This window comes from Episyrphus balteatus, chromosome 3, assembly GCF_945859705.1.
Source record: "Episyrphus balteatus chromosome 3, idEpiBalt1.1, whole genome shotgun sequence".
NCBI classification, from domain to species: domain Eukaryota; kingdom Metazoa; phylum Arthropoda; class Insecta; order Diptera; family Syrphidae; genus Episyrphus; species Episyrphus balteatus.
The window spans coordinates 85,288,554-85,308,088 of NC_079136.1; the positions used below are offsets into that span (position 1 = coordinate 85,288,554).

Sequence of the window (19,535 nt, forward strand, 5' to 3'; positions counted from 1 at the left end):
TTAAGAAATGAAGGTTAACCCATATACGCACATATCCCTTCAATTTCTTTATACAGGGTGTCCCAAAAGTAATGGATCAAACGAAATATGCTGATAGGGGAACTTAAGGGCTCTCAGAATTTGGTAACTTGTTCATCCCAAATCCTTACGGTTTTCGATTTAATGCAATTCTTGTGAAATTTCGAAAAATCCTTACTTTGCAACAGTATTTTGCTTCCTGCGCCCATTATTGATTTTTGTTTTTTAAAATTCTTTTACAAAAACATTGGCAGATAATTAGGAACAATTAATTGATCAAAATGTTTTTTATCCTATACGCCATTTCGCTGCAAATTTACTAACATTGTCAAGTTTTATAAAAAATCAATTTCTAACTTTTATTTGAGAGCAAAACCGCAAAAAAAATTTGTACGGTGTGAGAATGGTTTATTATTTTAAAAAGTTGCCCTGTTATTCTAGTTTTCAAAAATGTATAAAAGTTCGCAAAGTTGCAGTTAGATCGCATAATATTACAATTTGAATTCAACAAAACAGGGTTTTTCAGAGCAAAAATACAAACAAAAATAGAGGCTTTTGTTCAAAGAAAAATAAACAAATAACAGTTCGAGAAAATGTGTTTATTTTTGGTTGTTTTTTGTTCTGAAAAACCCTGTTTTGTTAAATTCAAATTGTAATATTATGCGATCTAACTGCAACTTTGCGAACTTTTATACATTTTTAAAAACTAGAATAACAGGGCAACTTTTTAAAATAATAAACCATTCTCACACCGTACAAATTTTTTTTGCGGTGTTGCTCTCAAATAAAAGTTAGAAATTGATTTTTTATAAAACTTGAAACTGTTAGTTAATTTGCAGCGAAATGGCGTATGGGATAAAAAACATTTTGATCAATTAATTGTTCCTAATTATCTGCCAATGTTTTTGTAAAAGAATTTTAAAAAACAAAAATCAATAATGGGCGCAGGAAGCAAAATACTGTTGCAAAGTAAGGATTTTTCGAAATTTCACAAGAATTGCATTAAATCGAAAACCGTAAGGATTTGGGATGAACAAGTTACCAAATTCTGAGAGCCCTTAAGTTCACCTATCAGCATATTTCGTTTGATCCATTACTTTTGGGACACCCTGTATGTACTACTCTTATACTTTCATTTATGTACGTTTTCGCTGTCGTTATTGTTGTTGTTGTTGTTTTCGTCCTTTTTATGACTGTGATTTTCCATTCAATATATATTATAAGTGAATGTTGTAGAGGATGTATTATGTTTTATACATATTTTTGTGTATGAAAAGAAAGAGGACTCTTTGGGATGTCGTCGGGGAGTTATTGTTTGATAATTTCTTGGAGAGTCGTTAAGAAACGCGTTTAATGGCGTAATGAAGACGTTATTATGAGCATAAACACAAACACGTATTCAATAGCTCATAAGCTGTTGTATATGCAAAGAGATTCTTCTCTTGTTAAAAACTGAAAAAGATGGATTGCGGTGACATTAACAGCCAAACAAAAATAAGCCATTCGAAAATGCTGTCACACTGAACGAACGAACGAACGAACACCCCCGAAGACACATGACAAATACGTGTTCTAAAGGAAACAGCTTGTTTCTCAAGTGTATTTATAAATACTTTATACTTATAATGGTGTGTCGTTCAAAGTTTTTTTTTTTTCCTTTACAAAAATTTTAATAATAAATTTATGTATTTGTATATAGGAGAAATTACGAGTACGTTGTTTGAATTATCTTCTATTGTAATTTACGTGTTTTTTTTCTGGAAATGAAAGCCATTTTAAAAATTTTTTGGTAAATTTCTTCAAAGTTTCAGACGTTAAGTGTTAAAATATTTGTGCAAAACAATTTCAGGTTAGAATTTTTTTCCGCTTTCATACTTTAATGTTTCGTTTTAGAGTAGTCTTGTTTAACTTTGAACAACTTTTGTACCTATTTAAATTAGTTTGATGTTATAATTTCCTGAAAGACCACTTTTGTTTGTTTGTTTCCTCTGCTATAATAGGGCACCATAATCAGTTTAATATGTAGCCAATATATTGTAAGCCTGTGGAGAAATAAGATGCTTTTAGTGATTCACTTGTCGAATTAGGATTAGTAGATAAGTTAAGAGTTATAATGGAACAGATGAACATTATTCCATACGTAAAAACACATCATGTAAAACGCCAAAAGGTAATCTAAGTTGGATGCATCGGATGTTATAACTTGGGTTGACACTTGGGTGACTTTCTCAAGAAGGAAAATTAAAGATAACACATTCTTCCTGTATTAGTTCACAAAATATTTAATTTAACTTGCTAGCCAAGAAAGAAAAACTAGCGCCTCACTAAAATAAACGCCAAGACGACATTCTCAAGGAAGTGCGATAGAATAAATCCTTTTCAATATTGAAAGATTGCGATATTTATTATTATAAATGCCAATTTGATGGGAAGACTCTCGATTTTCTGCATTCTCAGCCAAAAAAATATGAAAATCCTGATTAAGGCTAATTTGGTTCATATTAACACTATAAAAAAATCTTCAACGACTACTTCGCAAAAACCTATGAGCAGTTCTCCAAGAACAAGGTAAGGGTTCTGAGTTAAATTTTTGGTAGAAAGTTGGTAGAATGAACCTACACCGTTACACGACATCATACCCGCAACCGGTCTTTGAATTAGAGAGGTAAATGGTACTAGATTTCTTTGTCCTGTATTTCACAAAGGAGGTTGGCCTTCCGCTTTCCCCTGATCTAAGAATTTGCAACAAACCGAGCATATTGCAATCGACGGAAAACTGCAATCTCAAAACAACACCTTCTTACTCTAGAGTATGATTTTTAGAACATGCGAAAAATCCTTCAAATGATGAAATGGACCCAAAACATCTTATGAAAAATTGCCAGATTGCCACAGAAATAAAATGCACGACTGGGACTGGGTCGCACGAACTTGCTCTTAGAGTTAAAGTTGCTTAAATTTTTAAGACTTTTTATATAGAAATTTGGAAAAAAAAAATAAAATTCGTTTTTTAAAAAAATAAAAAAAAAAATCTGAAATCAAATTGCCCTCCAAAACAAGTATGCAGTTTTGATTGATAATAATTTTTTGGAAAAAAAGTTTTAAAATAAAATTGGTATGCCATTTTGTAGATCTAATCAGAATCTAAAAACTAAATTTCAAAAAAATTCAATGCCCCGTTTTCGAAAATTTTATTTTTCAAAAAAAAGATAGACCTTAGCTTAAAACTAACATTTGAATTTTTTAAACAAAATCGTTGGAGCCGTTTTATTTCAATTTTACGAAAATCGGTAAATGACAAGTACCGTTATTTTTGGTGCAAAAAAATTAATTCCAAAAACCCCTCTGGAGAGTCGCCAAATAACGCTACGTACCAAGTTTGACATCAATCGGTCTATCCGTTTAGGCTGTAGCTTCGTTTACAGACAGACAGACAGACAGACAGACGGACTTCCACTTTTTTGGCATTCTCTCCCAACTAACAATTTTTCTTCCTTAAGGTTAGGATCTTTAATTTCTCGCAGTTATTATCTCTACAGGGCTTGTATTTAGTTTGTGAATCGAAAATTAAAACTTTCGAGGCTAAACTTTCGTTAAACGCTTCCTAGAAACCTAGTGCAAGTGGGATTTAAAAATTTGTACAAGCATTAATGTAAACATTTCGTTTAAATTTCAATAAGGCCACATGAAATTCCATTGTAGAAGCACAAGAAATAAAAGCCATTAAATGACTTCCTTTAAATGGCTTTGCCAATGAAATTGTTTTAGAACTGCTTACAAAATCCTTATGAATGCTATGTATTTCTTTTTTTAATCCAGTCCGAAAATTATCAGATTCAAAATGACTTAGGTAGGTATTTAAGTATGGTTGAACTACAAATTATACAATTGCCTTAAATGCATTTATTTTTATAATTGTATATAACCGAAACTATCTCAATAATATATGAGCCGTTAAACATATTTATAAAAAAAAACATTACGTTAAATTTCAAATAAACCGCAGTTAAACAGTTTTGCCTTTTTAAACAAATACTCCACAAAAAGATGTGTTATAGTTACAACATTTTAATATTTGATCGAAATAAATTGTTGAATTGTTGTTTTTGATTGAAAATAATATAAAATATGATTTATATCACTTTCAAATATAACGATTTATATTTTGTATCTCTGTATAAGAAAAAAAGAAATTCAATTTCAGGCGCATGCGCGAAAAGCTTTTAGTTTTATATTTTTGCCTTAGAGAAGTTAAGGGTTTTCTATTTATATTTGTAGAAGCCCTTTAATCACAAGCAAAACATTGAAAAAAGCATTTAGTTTTATGAGTTTGCCTAAGCGAAGTTAGGTTCGCTAATTTTATTTGTAGAAGCCCTGTGAAAGTGAGTTGTGAGTACAAGCTAAATTTTGTAAACTGTCAGACAAACATATGAGAATAAGAAATATTTGGATAAGTGCGATTATGGTGACCATTTTTGGTTTTCTTATTCATTGTTAAAAATAAATAAATGAAAAAGTGAATCTTTTTATATCGGTAATTGGTTTAAAATAGTGATATTAAAGATGATTTATTTACCAATTTGGAGTATATAAGCGGAGAAGAAAGGAAAACAAGATTTAAATCTTCTCCACTTATTCGAACTAGCCGACCCCGCACTCAAAATTCGAGTGCCAATTGTAACTTTTATTTATGATCAAATAAGCACACTATATAAATCACTTTATTTACTACTAAGAATATGCAACACTTAATTTTATTCGAAATTCGAGAATGTCTTCGAAGGTTCTCGTCTTTGCTTTTAGAAGTTTCCACTTACAGAAGGGAGAGGGCGTGGTTCAGCACATTTGTTTTTGTTTTTTTTTTTCTCAATTTTAATTTATTATTTTTATCTATTTCGGTAAAAAAAAATAAAAAAAGTATACATTCTGCACATCTAAATAAAATTTCCTATCGTTCGGTATATAATTTATGTCCCTTCGGTTTTTGTGGGCCGCGTATTTTGTACCACAAAATAAGTGTTTGCCGTTTTATTATATGATGATATAAAATGGACATTTTAGATTTTTAATCTAAGGTCAAAACAAAGCTTATTCTCTAATTTTTAAGAAAAATGCGGTTTGACGGCATCCAAGTGATGGCAATCAGTAAAATATTATTAAATTTTACTAAATAATTTTTTACAAGACATAAAAAAAAAAAAACTGAAAATAACAAAGAGTACCTAATACCTTTGAAAAAAAAAAAACAAATGGTGACCATATTCTTTAAGATAGTGCAACTCATCAGGAAATTAAATCGAAGCCCTTAGGAAGCTTTATTTTCAACTAGTTCAAATTTGAAACTCTTTTAGAGTATACCTAGGTAGCTCGAAGGGTACGGTACCGGACTATCAATCAGGACGTACGAGGTTCAAATCCCGCAAAATGCGTCAAGTAAGTAAAGAAGTTTTTTTCTTAATATAATTGTGTTTGGGCATTTAATTTCAGAAGAAAACTTTGACTGGATGGGAAAACAACAAGAAAATGAAAAAAATAAAAAAATTAAAATTAAAATTAAAATATAAAAAATTAAAATGAGAAAAAAAAAATATTTTTTTCTTTATTCTATTTGGAATATACCTCGTTTAGACTTTCACAAGCCTTCGACAAGTCTGCTCAGAGCTTCTAAATAAAATTAAAAGCCTGCAACAATAATACACATTTTCAAATTTTGAATGTTGCTTGTTTCTATAAGGCATTAAACACATGTTTTAAGTCTCTCCAATCAACTTGCATATGACTCTTCTAAAACCTATCAAGCTTCTCGGGTGGGCCAAATGGGCTTCTCTATGGTGGTATACAAGCAATATTTCTAAAATCGAAACAGCTTCGTTAGACCCTTGTGGAAGTAAAATTGTTATAGCTATAACGCAAGTAAAAATATTAGGTTCCACAACACCTCCACTGACGAAAGCTTGATCCATAAATTATGGATCCAAAAAGAGACGAGGATATTCTGGTAGCTTATTTTATAGATAGTAGGAAAATGTATTATACATGAAGTCAAACTGGATCATTATCTAGACTACTTTAAAAAATTCTAACTTCTCTTGTAGACATCTTTGAAATAAGATTTATACATCATTATACAAAGTGAAACAATAAGCTTTCACATGGTATAAAATTTTTTATAGGTTGTCAAACAAAAAAATTGATTTAATAGCATGAGAACATAAAAATAAATGTTTTTTTTTTGCTTTTTGGATGAAATTTCATCGAGTTTAAAAAATTCTAGCTCTTTTTGTAGATATCTCATAGACTTGATCGATATATATATTTTCAGCTAAGACAATAAGCTTTCAAATGGTGTAAAAAATTTTATAGGTTGTTAGGTAAAAAATGCATTTAATAGCGTGAGAAGATAAAAATACGTGTTTTTTCGCTTTTTTTTGATGGAAATTGATCGAATTCTAGCTCTTTTTGTAGATGTCTCATAGACCTGATCAATATATATATTTTGAGCTTAGATGATATTAAATTTATATAGGTTGTCATATAAAAAACATGGATTTGAAGGTGATAGAATAAAAATAGGTAAATTTTTTCTATTTTTTTTTTTTTTTTTGCAAGAAAAATGATTTTTTAAGGTTTCACCACGTGTGAATTGCACATGTGATTTTTTTTTATTTAAGGTTGGTCATCATTATTTTTCTTTTAGGTAACTGATTTTATCAAGCGTAAGCAACTCGGGTCAGATTCTATCCAGTGTTGCCAGAGCCGGCTTTTTATGGCTATCACCTTAAATATAATTTTTTGTTAAAAAAAACATATCAAACATATTGAATGGATTACCTTGAAACTCAATATTAGGCTGTGTGGTTCAATAATTTTTTTTAGCATAGAAAAATCTATATTCACATAAACAAATTATTGCGTTATGTACAAATAAATTTAGTTCGTTCACTTTCGGAAGCAATATTTTTCAGTAGTCTTAAATTTGGGAACACATAAATTATTTATGTTCCTACGAAGAAAACAAACAAACCAAAACATCTCTAAAAGGTTCCAGTTGAAGTGGCTCACAATAATCGATATAAAAACTTTCAATTAACTAAAAAAAAAATAAAATATTTCCATTTTTATGACAAGGGACACAAAATTTTCTTAAATTATTCCTTTTTGAACGAGGAGGGGATATCATCACAAAGAAAAAAAAAATATAAATAAAACAACTTCATAACGATTTCATCAAAGCATTACAAAAACGTTACTGTTTCTTGTATATTGTTATTTTTTTTTTTTTGTTGTACCTACAAGCAAACCTGTGAATTTTATTTCGAAAGGATCTCTCTCTTCTTGCTAAATATAGGTATTCAATATTGCTCGACTTTTAAGTCAAATTGAATTTAATTTAAAATTCACGTTCAAAGTGTCCAACAACTCCAACCCTCCTTTCCTGAGTTCTGCCTCCTCACACAATGCTAACTTGTTTACAAATTCTTCTTGCAAATGACAGAAATGGAATTGGGTTTTGGGGCTGTGAAGGTAGTGCCTTGCTACTGTTTTGTTAAAAGTATTGTAGCTATAAAGTTTGAGTTGGAGTCGAGAGAGAGAAAGTCCGATTCGAAGTTAAGTCGACGAGGATGAAAATGTATAAAAAGGACGACGCGTGATAAATTTATAGCATATTGGCGAAAGAGAGATTAAGAAAATGATTTACGGCTTAACAATGCGTGTATAAAAGACGCGCCGCACCCGGATCTCTCATCGTGACATCCTCATTCCTTGCAAGTTTTTTGTCTTGCTATGCGGCGCGCTACGGCGGGCGACAGCGGCAACCTTCGAAGGAGGATATTTCTTTCTCATATCCTTTTAAGAAGTTTTTTTTTGTTTTTTTTTTTAGTTTGCTGTTTTATTTAATGTTTTTTTTTTTTTTTGTGAGCTGTCTGCTGGATGACGGGTACACAAACTTGCTTAGCCCGAGGAACTACATAAGTTATGGTTGCGAATAAAATGTAGTTATTGGTTGCCCTGATCCTGTTTATGGTTGGTTTTTCCTTGTATATTTTTTTCGTGTATAGTCTTTTGCTGGCACCCATTTCCGCCCGAGGAGGAATGCCAAACGACAGTTTATGTGAACGGGAATGGCCGTTAAAATGAAAGGCGCTCATGATATTTATATTAAAATTATACATATTTCTACTCCGCCATCCTCCGCCTTTCTCTTAAGACTAAGAAAGGAGATGCGGCGAATTCTTGTTAAACTGACAATCTTTTCTCATCCTTGTATAAAATCCTGCCATCTCATAGAAGAGTATAGTCTTGAGAGTTTGTTCCTCTAGGGGGATATGTTTAAATGGGAAACTTTGAGCTCTGAGCTGGGTTGGGCTATGGTATTGTATTCTTAATCAAAAAAAATTAATCACTATCGTTGCCCTCACGCACGCCGTGATTATTAAGCTTGTATCTGTATATAATTATTTTGGTATATAAAAGATATATACAGACAAACATATAGATAATCTTTTTTTATTTTCTTCTTTTTATAAAGCTTGTTATTTTCGTTCGTCCTTTATTTTTTTTGATGCTCAAAAGATGGAGAAACGACCGACGACGACACAAGATGACTTTGTGTTGGTAAGCAGAATGTTTAGTATCTTGTTATAAGAAGAAAAAGAAGAGTTTATGGTAAATCCATTAAGCGTAGATTAAATAAATCATTTTACGTGGGGAAGCAAAGTAGAATATAGCATATACGAAGGATGGTCGCTAACAGAATAATTTGTCGGAATAAATTAACTCGAATATCCTTATAGAATGTGGAACTGAAAATGTTGTTGTCACATGTTCAATGGTAACCTGACATTAATTATAATTTTCAAGATATTGTCAACATTTTATGGATAAGCTTTGTGTTGTTTTGAATATAATTGACTGACAAGTATAGTGTGTTTGATGTTTTAACTGAGGATAGGACAGAAAATGAAGACATTTATTATGAACTGAACTTTAATTTACTCCAAGGGTATGAAGTTTCTTGAATACCTATTCTCAAGGATGATGGACAGTATGTCTAAAGCATTGTCTTTGAAAATACCGTTGTTGACAGTTTTTACTAAGAGACAGTAACCATCAAGCGCATGGTATCCATAGCTTTAAATGTAATTTCTATTTTTCAATCACAAAATCAAATCGAAGAAAATCGTTTCTTTGAAGACTCGCTTATTGCTGGTTGACATCAATTTTATAAAATGGTAGATATCACGTAACTCTCCTTAATATTGCTATCCAACAAATTGCAGCACTTCCACTTTTTTAATATCTTTACAGAAAATATTAACATTATCAATCAAAAATATGGTCACTATGGCGTATACGTTACTTTTTTTCAATTTGAAATGACTTTTTGCGTTATTACGAAATTTCGATTTGCCTTCACCAATTTTAAGATGCAACTCGTATTTCATTATTAGTCTAATAAGATGGAGTGTCAAAAACAAAAAAAAAGAGTGAACTATAGTTTTCAGTTTTCTATAACGACTGATTTATGAACAGAATATCAAATAAAAAATAAATCAATTTTCCACAACAGAGTTGTAAAAAATCATTTTTTTGATGCATTTATTTTCCATTACCTACAAATTATAAAAAATATTTATTGCATATAACAAAAATTTGCATTGAAAAAAAATTTTTATTACAACTGAAAAAATTTGTATTGCAATTGAAAATGTTTTGCATTAAAAAAAAAGAGTGTGTGTACACATGTACACGCGACTGAAGTTATACTTCTCATTCAGTATATGTAAATGAATTTCATTTGATATTTTTAATTTCTATTATTAAATTAATTAATCCACTCTTCGTTTTTTACAATTTTATCAAGTGAACAATAAATTAATTCTTTCATCCTCCTTGCGTCCATGTAGTTTTCAATTTATTCTGTGAAATTTACTCATGTTGTGCGGTTCAGAACGTACGGTATATGCTTAACGAAAGTAAACGAATTGCGCATAAAATATGCTATATGGTAATTTTATGAGGATTGTGTGTGCTTCAGCACTAGTAGTAGCAATATGCAACTTGCAGGGTTGCTACAAAGCTCAAAAGTGAGCTGAGCTCAGCTCGCAGCTCAGCTCAAATTTTGAGCTAGCTCACTTTTGAGGTATGTACCATAGCTCAGCTCCTTTGACCTAAGCTGAAAGTGAGCTGAGCTGATGGTTGAGCTGAGCTGTTGGGTGAGCTAAGGTAAAGTGAACTAAGCTGTGATGGGTGAGAGGATACATTGATTTTTATTTGGAAAGTATAATGAAATATGAAGATATTTTAAACTTTTATAAAACACCATAGCTTAAGATGTTTGGTTCTAGTTATTAATGGAATTATTTTAACACATGGATATTTTTATAAATAATAGGTTTTTATTAGTAAATATATTTCTATTTTTTTAGTAAAATATTTCTTTTTTTATCATAAAAAAAAATTCCGGTACAATCCGGTTTTACGACTTTTTTTAAAATTCCGAGAAAATCGCTTTTGAAAGTTGGGGTACATTTTTTTTCGAAAAATCCCCGAATCTTTGAACGCTCCTAGAAGCTAAACCGCTTGAGAGCAATTTTTGGGAGTGATGCCAAATGATAGTTTGTGTCATGGGCCTACGCTTTGCACATTGTCAGATTTTTAAAAAATCGCCTTCCATGTTAAACCGCCACATCATGCCTATTTTTTCAGAATCGTGCCTATTTTTTTTTTTACTTTTAAGTTCTCCCGGTTTGAGAACGCGTGGATCTACAGGGATGGGAATTGTACCCAAATATAGGTTAGAGTCCCCGCTACCTTTTGGCATCAAAAAATTTTATTTTCATTTTCTTCAAAATTCCGCGTTGAAACGCTTTGATCTACAGACAGGGCAGTGGTGCCATATGAAAGCTTATATTCTCAGCTACCCTATATTGGTATAATCCGGTTTTTCGATTTTTTTCAAAATTCCGAGAAAATCGCGTTTGAAAGTTGGGGTAAAATTTTTTTTCGAAAAATCCCCGAATCTTTGAACGCTCCTAGAAGCTAAACCGCTTGAGAGCAATTTTTGGGAGTGATGCCAAATGATAGCTTGTGTCATGGGCCTACGCTTTGCACATTGTCAGATTTTTAAAAAATCGCCTTCCATGTTAAACCGCCACATCATGCCTATTTTTTCAGAATCGTGCCTATTTTTTTTTTACTTTTAAGTTCTCCCGGTTTGAGAACGCGTGGACCTACAGGGATCAGAGTTGTACCCAAATGTAGGTTAGAGTCCCCGCTACCTTTCGGCATCAAAAATTTTTTTTTCATTTTCTTCCAAATTCCGAGATATAGGCGTTGGAAGTTGGGGAGCTCACTTTCAGCTCAGCTCAAATGAGCTAAGCTATGGTACCTAGCTCAAATTTGAGCTGAGCTGTGAGCTGAGCTGAAATGTGAGCTTTTTGCAACCCTGGCAACTTGCCACATGGAAATTACCACATGCAACTTGCCACATGCAACTTGCCACATGCAACTTGCAACATACGACTTGCCACATGCAACTTGCCACATGAAACATGTAACTTGCAACGTGTTGTGTGTTTTATGTTTGCCGTACTGCGGCGTACTGCATTTTTAAATACTAAAGTACTGTCTACTTTAAAGGTGAAACGACAGCCCTGCTACCCAGGGTGATCGCGTCATAATCCCTTTGACATTCTTGTCAAAAAGTAAATTTTCATACCCACCCTCCCATAAGAAGTATAACTTCAAAAAATGTTATTGCAACTGAAAAATATTTGTATTGAACATAAAATTTTTATTGAAAATAAAAATATTTGCATTAAAAAAATTTTGCTGCAAATATAAAATTTTCCGCATTGAAAAAAAATTCAATGCAAAATGTGTGCATTAAATATTTTTTTTTTTTTTAATATTCGTCGAATTTTTTTTAATGCAAATTTTTTTCAGTTGCAATAAATATTTTTTTTTTCAATGCAAATTTTTTGTTATTTGCAATAAATATTTTTTTAAATTTCTAATGGAAAGCAAATGCATTAAAAATAATGATTTTTTAAAACCCTGTTTGTGGAAAATGTTTTTATACAATATTTCACACATTCGGTAACTTCAGGCTTCTTATTTGGCCTTATTTTAATTGGTATCGAAGTTAAGCTTTTTTTTTGACAATTTTAGGCATCAACGAAAATTATTCGAAAGAGAAAATATACCGATTTGCTTAAAGTGACCCAAATCATAGGTAATCATTTATCACCTAACTTAAACGCAATTAAAACAAAATTAGAATGACGACAAAACAATTAGCCATTTCAATATTTTGTGTATAGCTATTATTCTATAGGTAACTTTCTGTATTGGAATAGTTTCATATTTCCTTCCTGAGTTTATTTTGTATACACAAAGATATCTATCTATCATTAGACAAACAACTACAACAAAACACTAACCATTTAAGGATGTTTTTGTTGTATCTGTCAGAACAAAACAAACACACACCATCCATTCGAAAGCTTAACCTAATGACTAATTGAATTTAAATCAAAAGACCCAAATTAATAATCAATTTTATAGCTCATGACACCAAAGATGACAGGACATTAAACACTCTGGTCTTCAATCTCAAAAACCTTGCTCTTCTGACAGTATTTTCTCGTGTCGGTCGTCCGTCGATCTGATTTCTTTTTTGGAAATAAAAGTCTGTTTTCATCAGTATTGGCTTACACCAACAGCAACGACAACAACAACACTGAGATTGATTTCCAAAGAAAATTTAATGTTCCCATGGAAACGAACTAGATTTTAGCTATAAAATATAAAACAAACAGTAATGTGGAGAGATTGTTGGCGGTTTTTTTTTTCGTTTTCGTCATTCATTTTTTCGAGAGATGTAGGTATTCATTTTTTGATATAATAAAGTGGTTTTGTAAAAGAGTATATATAATTACTAAGGGTAAAGCTTCTCAGGAAATTTACGATTTACCTTGTTTTGTGAAATATTTAAAATAATCTAAGCACAAATATGTAACATTGTAAAAAGGAATCAAACTAAATGTTAAATAATAAACTTACCCCACATTTTTCTGTGACCCAAACGGTTTGAATTTATTTATGAACAAGAGAATGGAACCTCAGTATCTTATTTTACAATAATGTTTTGAAAAATACAAATTCCATGTTAAAAATAGAATCATAATTAGAAGTCCAAATATGACTAAAAATGTTAAGAAATTAAGTACATATTTATGTAGATAGCAAAATTATGAGTACATATGTACCTGATTTTCGAAAATTTTCCTTCCTTTTTTTAGTTCATCATTAAAACCATCATTGAAATGATTTGGGAACATCCTTTGAATACACTTATTTAATTTTTAATTCCTAAATCATTCTCAATTTTGCTGCAGAGGTTTTAGAAATTATAATTTGTAATAATCGTCCGTGTCGACCTGGTTTTTTGCTTGTATAAAAGTTTTATTTTATCTCTGAATGAAAATTTTTAATATATTTTTTGATTTTAAGTGACAGTTTTTTTTAAACTATGTTTTCTTAAAAAAAAGTAAAATTATAAATTTTTCAAAGTACAAAATGTACAAACAGTACTTAATCGACAAGTGAGGTAGTTTCCTTATGAGGCGGTATTATTCATGCCAAGCGTTCCCGAAAATGGTCAAAAATCAGTTTTTTATAATATGTGGCTAAGATGAGTGGTACATCATAAAATCCGAAAAAATTCCATGATTCTCAGATTTCAGATTCATATTCAAAAGAATGTTTTTCAAAAAAAAAGAGGGTGTCTGTAAAGCTGGTTTACGGGCGATGATTTTACGTGATAACGTCGTAAAACAGGTTGTGTGCTTTTGTTTAAAAGCGTTTATTTATCTCAAACAATCATAATTTACAAGAAAAAGCTAAAAAAAAAAATACCTCCTTTCTTTTCTCATTATATTATTTTTTTATTTTAAAAGCTTACAAAAAAAATTATACTATTAAAAAGCCAAATATTTCTTCTAAAGAATAAAACCATTTTTAAATTTTTACAATGCGCAAAAAGTATAAAAATTATTTATTAAAAACAATCACTTCTTATGAAAAAATTGAAAAAAATCACTTCCATCACCCAAAAATCCATTTTTTTGATATAACAACCTATATCCTATAATAAATTTTATACTACCTGAAAGAGCTTATTGCTTAAACTCAAAATATATATCTTTGGCGCCGGGTACAAAGGTGTTAAGTCAGAAAATGTAGTTTTGAGAAAAATGAAATTGAAGTTTCAATTTTTGTTGGTAAATCTGAATATTATTATTTTTAAAAAGTAATGATGTAGAAACATCATTTATAAGATCTATTTTAATATCCATATGCTGTTGACCAGAAAATGGCCGTTTAAAAAAAAAAAAAATTGTGTTGACTTAACACTTTAGAGCCATTTAGTCTTCAAAAATAAACTTGGTCCAAAGGTGTTAAGTCAAGAAAAATCTTTGTTTACATTGATAACAAGGTTTAATTTATAAAAGAAAGTTGAAAATATTAATGTGAATAATTACCAAATGTGAAAATTCTTTTGGAAATAATATAATACAGTAGAAAAATGGCTTTTCGTTTTTTTTTTTCTTCCTTTTAACTTAACGCTTTAGGATCAACTTTTTTATTTAAAAATTAAAAATTAATGCAAAAACAAAAAAGTTAAGTCAACTTACGCCCTTAGTACCATATAATTTAAAAAAATTTTGACTTAAACCCTTTGTACCGAATCATTTCTAACGGAAGGAGATACTCTAGAGCTATGGCGATAGGACCAAACGAAAGAGAGAAAAAACTGACTGAAGTCCAATAAAAATCCGAAAATCGATTTGTACCCGGCATCAAAGATATATCAATCATGTCTATTAGACATCTATAAAAAGAGCTAGAATTTTTTGAACTCGATCAATTTTTATATCATGTGAAAGCTCATTATTTCACCTTTCATATGACGTTTCAAATTTCAATCTTGTTTCTGCGATGCCTAGAAAATTCGAAATTCCAAACTGAGAAAACGGTACATCCCATACTGTTCATGATCAACAGATCTCCACAGGTGTTTTGAGGTATTTCGCAAGTTTTTTAATTTAACATTGTGTAGCTTGTAGTGAATGTACAGTTATGTGTGATATATCAAATGAAAGGTAATATTATCAGGATGCTCAGTAAAATTAAATCAAATTTGTATCTGCTCTAAATCAAAAGATATAACCTGTTGAAAAATAGAACTTTATTTTACTGTTATCTAAAAATTGTGACTACAAAATTAAATTTTGCACAGATATAGTCTTGTCTATTATCTATCTACAATATAAATTTCATTAATTTATCTGTCGAAGAAAAAAAGATAAAAATAAAAAAAGGTTAAAAACGGTCAAAAAACTTGGGACAAAAAACTTGTTTTTCTCGTTTTTCGGTCAAAAATCATTTTAAAATACCAATTTTTTGCACATGCATTTGCAAACATATTAAAGACTACATATTCTATGAGTTTGAGATTTTTTGAACGCTACGAAAAATTTAAAAAAATAAAAACTCACCCAAAAATACCCCGACAAAAATTGGTGTTTTTCAAAAATTAATATTTCAAAACGCAGAGACTTAAAAAAAAATCTGTATCAGACCCCTAACTTTTTTTAAATTATCTTTTGAATGACGTTTTTCAAATTGTCAAAAATAATTTCCCCTACCTATAATCACTACTTTGTCAAAGTTCTATCTCATGTTTTAGTTTTAATATACCATTTATAACTTGGTTTTGAAATTTTTTAGAATTTTTTCAATACTTTTTTCAGTCTTGCAATAAATTTATCTATTGATTAAAAATTTTTCAACTTTCTACAACGTAGCGTATAGATAGCCACTTTTTTTCAATTTTTTTTACCCCTATTTACCCTATTAAATGACAAATTTGAATTGAAATTTTTGGCGCACTGCGAAAAATTTAAAGTGGAACGGGAGAAAATGGCGTCACTTTTTCGTGGTGGCTGACATGGTTCATCGATTTATAAGACGTTATCACGTCAAAAAAAAAAATCCAAGCATTATTAAATATTTTCTTGATAAGTCCGAGACGTTCCTCTCCCTAAAGGCCCATTCAGGCCTTTAAAACGCTTCAAATTGCTCGTTTTGATACAAAAATGTAAGTCACCGTCCCAAATGCAAACCATGGATTTCTGAGGTCATTTTAAGTCGAAGGATTTTTCCGATTCCCTGGTGCTGTTGGCAACGGAGCTCTCGATAAGCTACCTGGACACTCCCACTCCTACTACATATGTAGGTACCAGACTTCTCCATTCTGCTTATTTCAAAGTCTGAAGCTCTTCGTCATAGGCTTGAAAGGTTTTAGATCATGAGAGTCTTAAATTCAAAAATTATAACAGAAACATTTTCATAACAAAGTGGTTATCTGTTTAAAATAAATTTCTCCCATGCATTTTTAGAAGGATTGTTAAACTATACGTACTCACAGCACTGTATAAATCTCTATGGACACATAGTTGCGTTTTGCTTTAAAATGGTTGAGTGGGCAAGGAAATCCATTAAGTAGTCAACCTTTTGTACAGCCCAGTCTTAAGTATGAACCCTTTGATAAGCTTTTTGTTAGTAGTCCTATAAGGTACTTTAAACAGCATCAATGAGGCAACTCTTTTCGATGGTGTATGGTCTTAGTGAGGTTTATAGTTAACAAAAAAAAAAAAAAACGATCGAAAACTTGGAGCTAACGCACTGGGCGAAGGTCCTTCCCACATTTACAGACAAAAAAAAACTGTTCCATTATAACCTTTGGTATATCTTTGGCCAGGATATTGATAAGGCTCATATATCAGGCTAATGTTTTTTTTTTTCTCCCTTTTTCCAAAGGACAATCATTATTATTTAATGTTAAAAAGGATGGACATCCGGATTAGTTTGAACTTTTTTTTTTTTTTGTTTGTATATATTTTTTTAAGGTAAGCCTCTGCGGTAACTATGAATGGTTTGCGGGTTTATTGAGGTTTTTAGCCAGCAAAAAAAAAAAAAGGATATGTGACGAACGCTATTAAGATGGATGTAAGGTATATAACATGTATATTGAGGTAGTTTTTTTTTCGTTCGGTTCGTTCATGAGATGACTTTTGATTTTGAAAACAGATGTTACAAAGTGAAAGAACTTAACTTTGAAAGAAGAATATATGATGGCAATTTGGTCGGTATTTACTATGCTGATGACTTGTGGTGAAATAAATTGCACGGATTACACTTAGGTATATACATAAGTTCTGAAACTATTTTCTGTCTGTTTCATAATGAAAGGAGATAGAAGTAGAGGCATTTTGGTGGAGGGTGAAGAAAATTACATTAAGAACATTCCTATTGAGGTCTTTGCAAAGTAGCGATGAGCATGGGCGTAGCTAGAGATTTCATCTAGGGTGGGCCAGATGTTATCATCGACCTGAAGCCATAACCATGAGTGTGCAATTTTTTTTTACTAGGTCTATATAAGGCAAGTATTGGTTTCGTGTCGAGGTGTTAATCAAAACCAACATTACGATGGTGGAGAATTAAGAAAAAGTGGATCTAGGAATTCTGTCCGTGCGTCTGTACGTCCATCTGTACACATTTCCACAGCCATAAGCCAGTGGACTGATTTTCTTCAAATTTGGTACAGATGATTTTTATAGAATTCTGAAAGTTGTTTTTTTTTTTTGTTCTTTTTCTACCTTAATTACCCCCATACAAATTCTTCAAGTTATACCAAATAACTTGAACTTGAAACGGCTCTAACGATTTTGATTAAACTTTGCAGGCGTAAAACTGCATTTTTAGTTTTTCTCAAAAAAGTCTAATAACAAAAAAAAATATTTAACAAAACTTTGCCCTGAATGTCGGCTCTTCCCCAACATCAACAAAATTTCTTTGAAATTTAAATCTGTAAACTAACATAAGTGTTAGTTTACAGCAACTACGTGACACAGTCGTGCATTTTATTTAATTTTCGCCTTTAATTGGCAAATAATTTGCCACTCTCTGTTGTTTTTAATAACTTAAAATTTGCCAAAAGTTTATTTTTAATAATATATTCGATCGGTAAATGCGTTTTTTAAAATAATAGTGGGGTAACTCATTTTTTTTTTTGAAAAATGTGTGTTTTTTTGCTCAATGGTATCGTATGTTAATATCTTTCAATATAAAAAGTTACTGGTTTTTCTTTTTATATTGTGTAGTGATATATGGTATTCCGTTTTTTAAAAGCTTGATATATCGAAATGCAATTGGATGGAGTAACATCACTTTTATTTTGAGCTACACAAAAGTTGAATTCAGGCGCAATTTATGACAGCGATTGGCTTTAAAAACTAACCTTACCAAGTTTTCAATTTTATTTGCTTTATTTTTTTGTTTAAGGTGCTCTTGAAACTTAAGCCAGAAGTGTATGTACATATAAAAATAAAAATTTGTAAATAAAAGTTGTTGTATGCGGGTGACTATGTGACTCTAAATCCATATGTTAAATATTTAGCAGAGGATACATTTTTGACATTTGAATGTATGGTGAATAAAACATTATCTTTGGCTCAATTTAGCTGTGTGAATTTGGATACATTTTTAACGTAGATAAATATTTTTTTTCTGCAAATCGAAAGAAATAATGATTTAAAAAAAAGTATAAATATTAACAATTTACAAACTTCCAACACGCGTTGTCATGTGAATTTTATTTTTGTGTTGCCATTAATGGGTAACTAACAATTTTTTTCATCATCAATAAAATGAAATATATTGAAAAATATAAATTTTTCCTAATATACACTCATAATTTTGTACTACTTTTTCAATTTTCTTTCTTTATTTTCAGTTTTTGATTAGTTATTGAAAAAAATACTCCAAAAATTCTGCAAAAAATTTATTCTCTGAAAATAAAAATTAAACCGGCTCCTAGAGCAGGATAAATTTTTGACAACTGAAATTATCCTTTCACCTCAAAAGTATCAAAAATATATTCTCGGCTTAGTATTTAACCCGATTCACACACGGTCTAAGGCCGTGTGTGAATTGCGTTAAATAGTTAACACCGTGTAAAATTTTTGACACTATTGAGGTTAATAAAAAAAATTTCAGCTGTATGGATTATTGCTTAGAATTTTGTCTGCCTTTTTTCTGCCATGATACTCCTTTTAAATAAAAAAAAAAAAAGCATCAGTAAAAAAAAATTTAACTCAAATTTAACCCAATAAATTTTTAACAGCTGAAAATTTTTTATTAACCTCAATAGTGTCAAAAATTGTACATGCTGTTTACTATTTAACGCAATTCACACACGGCCTAAATTGAAAAAGCTAATTATTGAATCCGACCTTTTAGACTGCTCATATAAACGGGGTATTTATACATATCGCTGACTAAGAAAAATATACATAAACACAAGGCTGGTTCAAAAAAATCGAATTTTTTTTTTGATTTTATACTCCGATAGATTGCCAGACATCTCTAGAATATACTCACCAAAT

At 30.6% G+C, this 19,535-nt stretch overlaps 1 long non-coding RNA gene across 1 annotated transcript in view; it reads right to left on the reverse strand.

The window, feature by feature from the left end:
- Nucleotides 1-13,387, reverse strand: part of LOC129913799 (uncharacterized) — a 97,051-nt gene extending 83,664 nt beyond the window's left edge. The window contains exons 1-2 of the long non-coding RNA XR_008772093.1: nucleotides 13,293-13,387; nucleotides 13,087-13,228 (exon numbers count right to left, since the gene is read on the reverse strand). This is a non-coding gene — a long non-coding RNA (uncharacterized LOC129913799). The remainder of the gene's footprint in view (nucleotides 1-13,086; nucleotides 13,229-13,292) is intronic.
- Nucleotides 13,388-19,535: the final 6,148 nt, after the last annotated feature.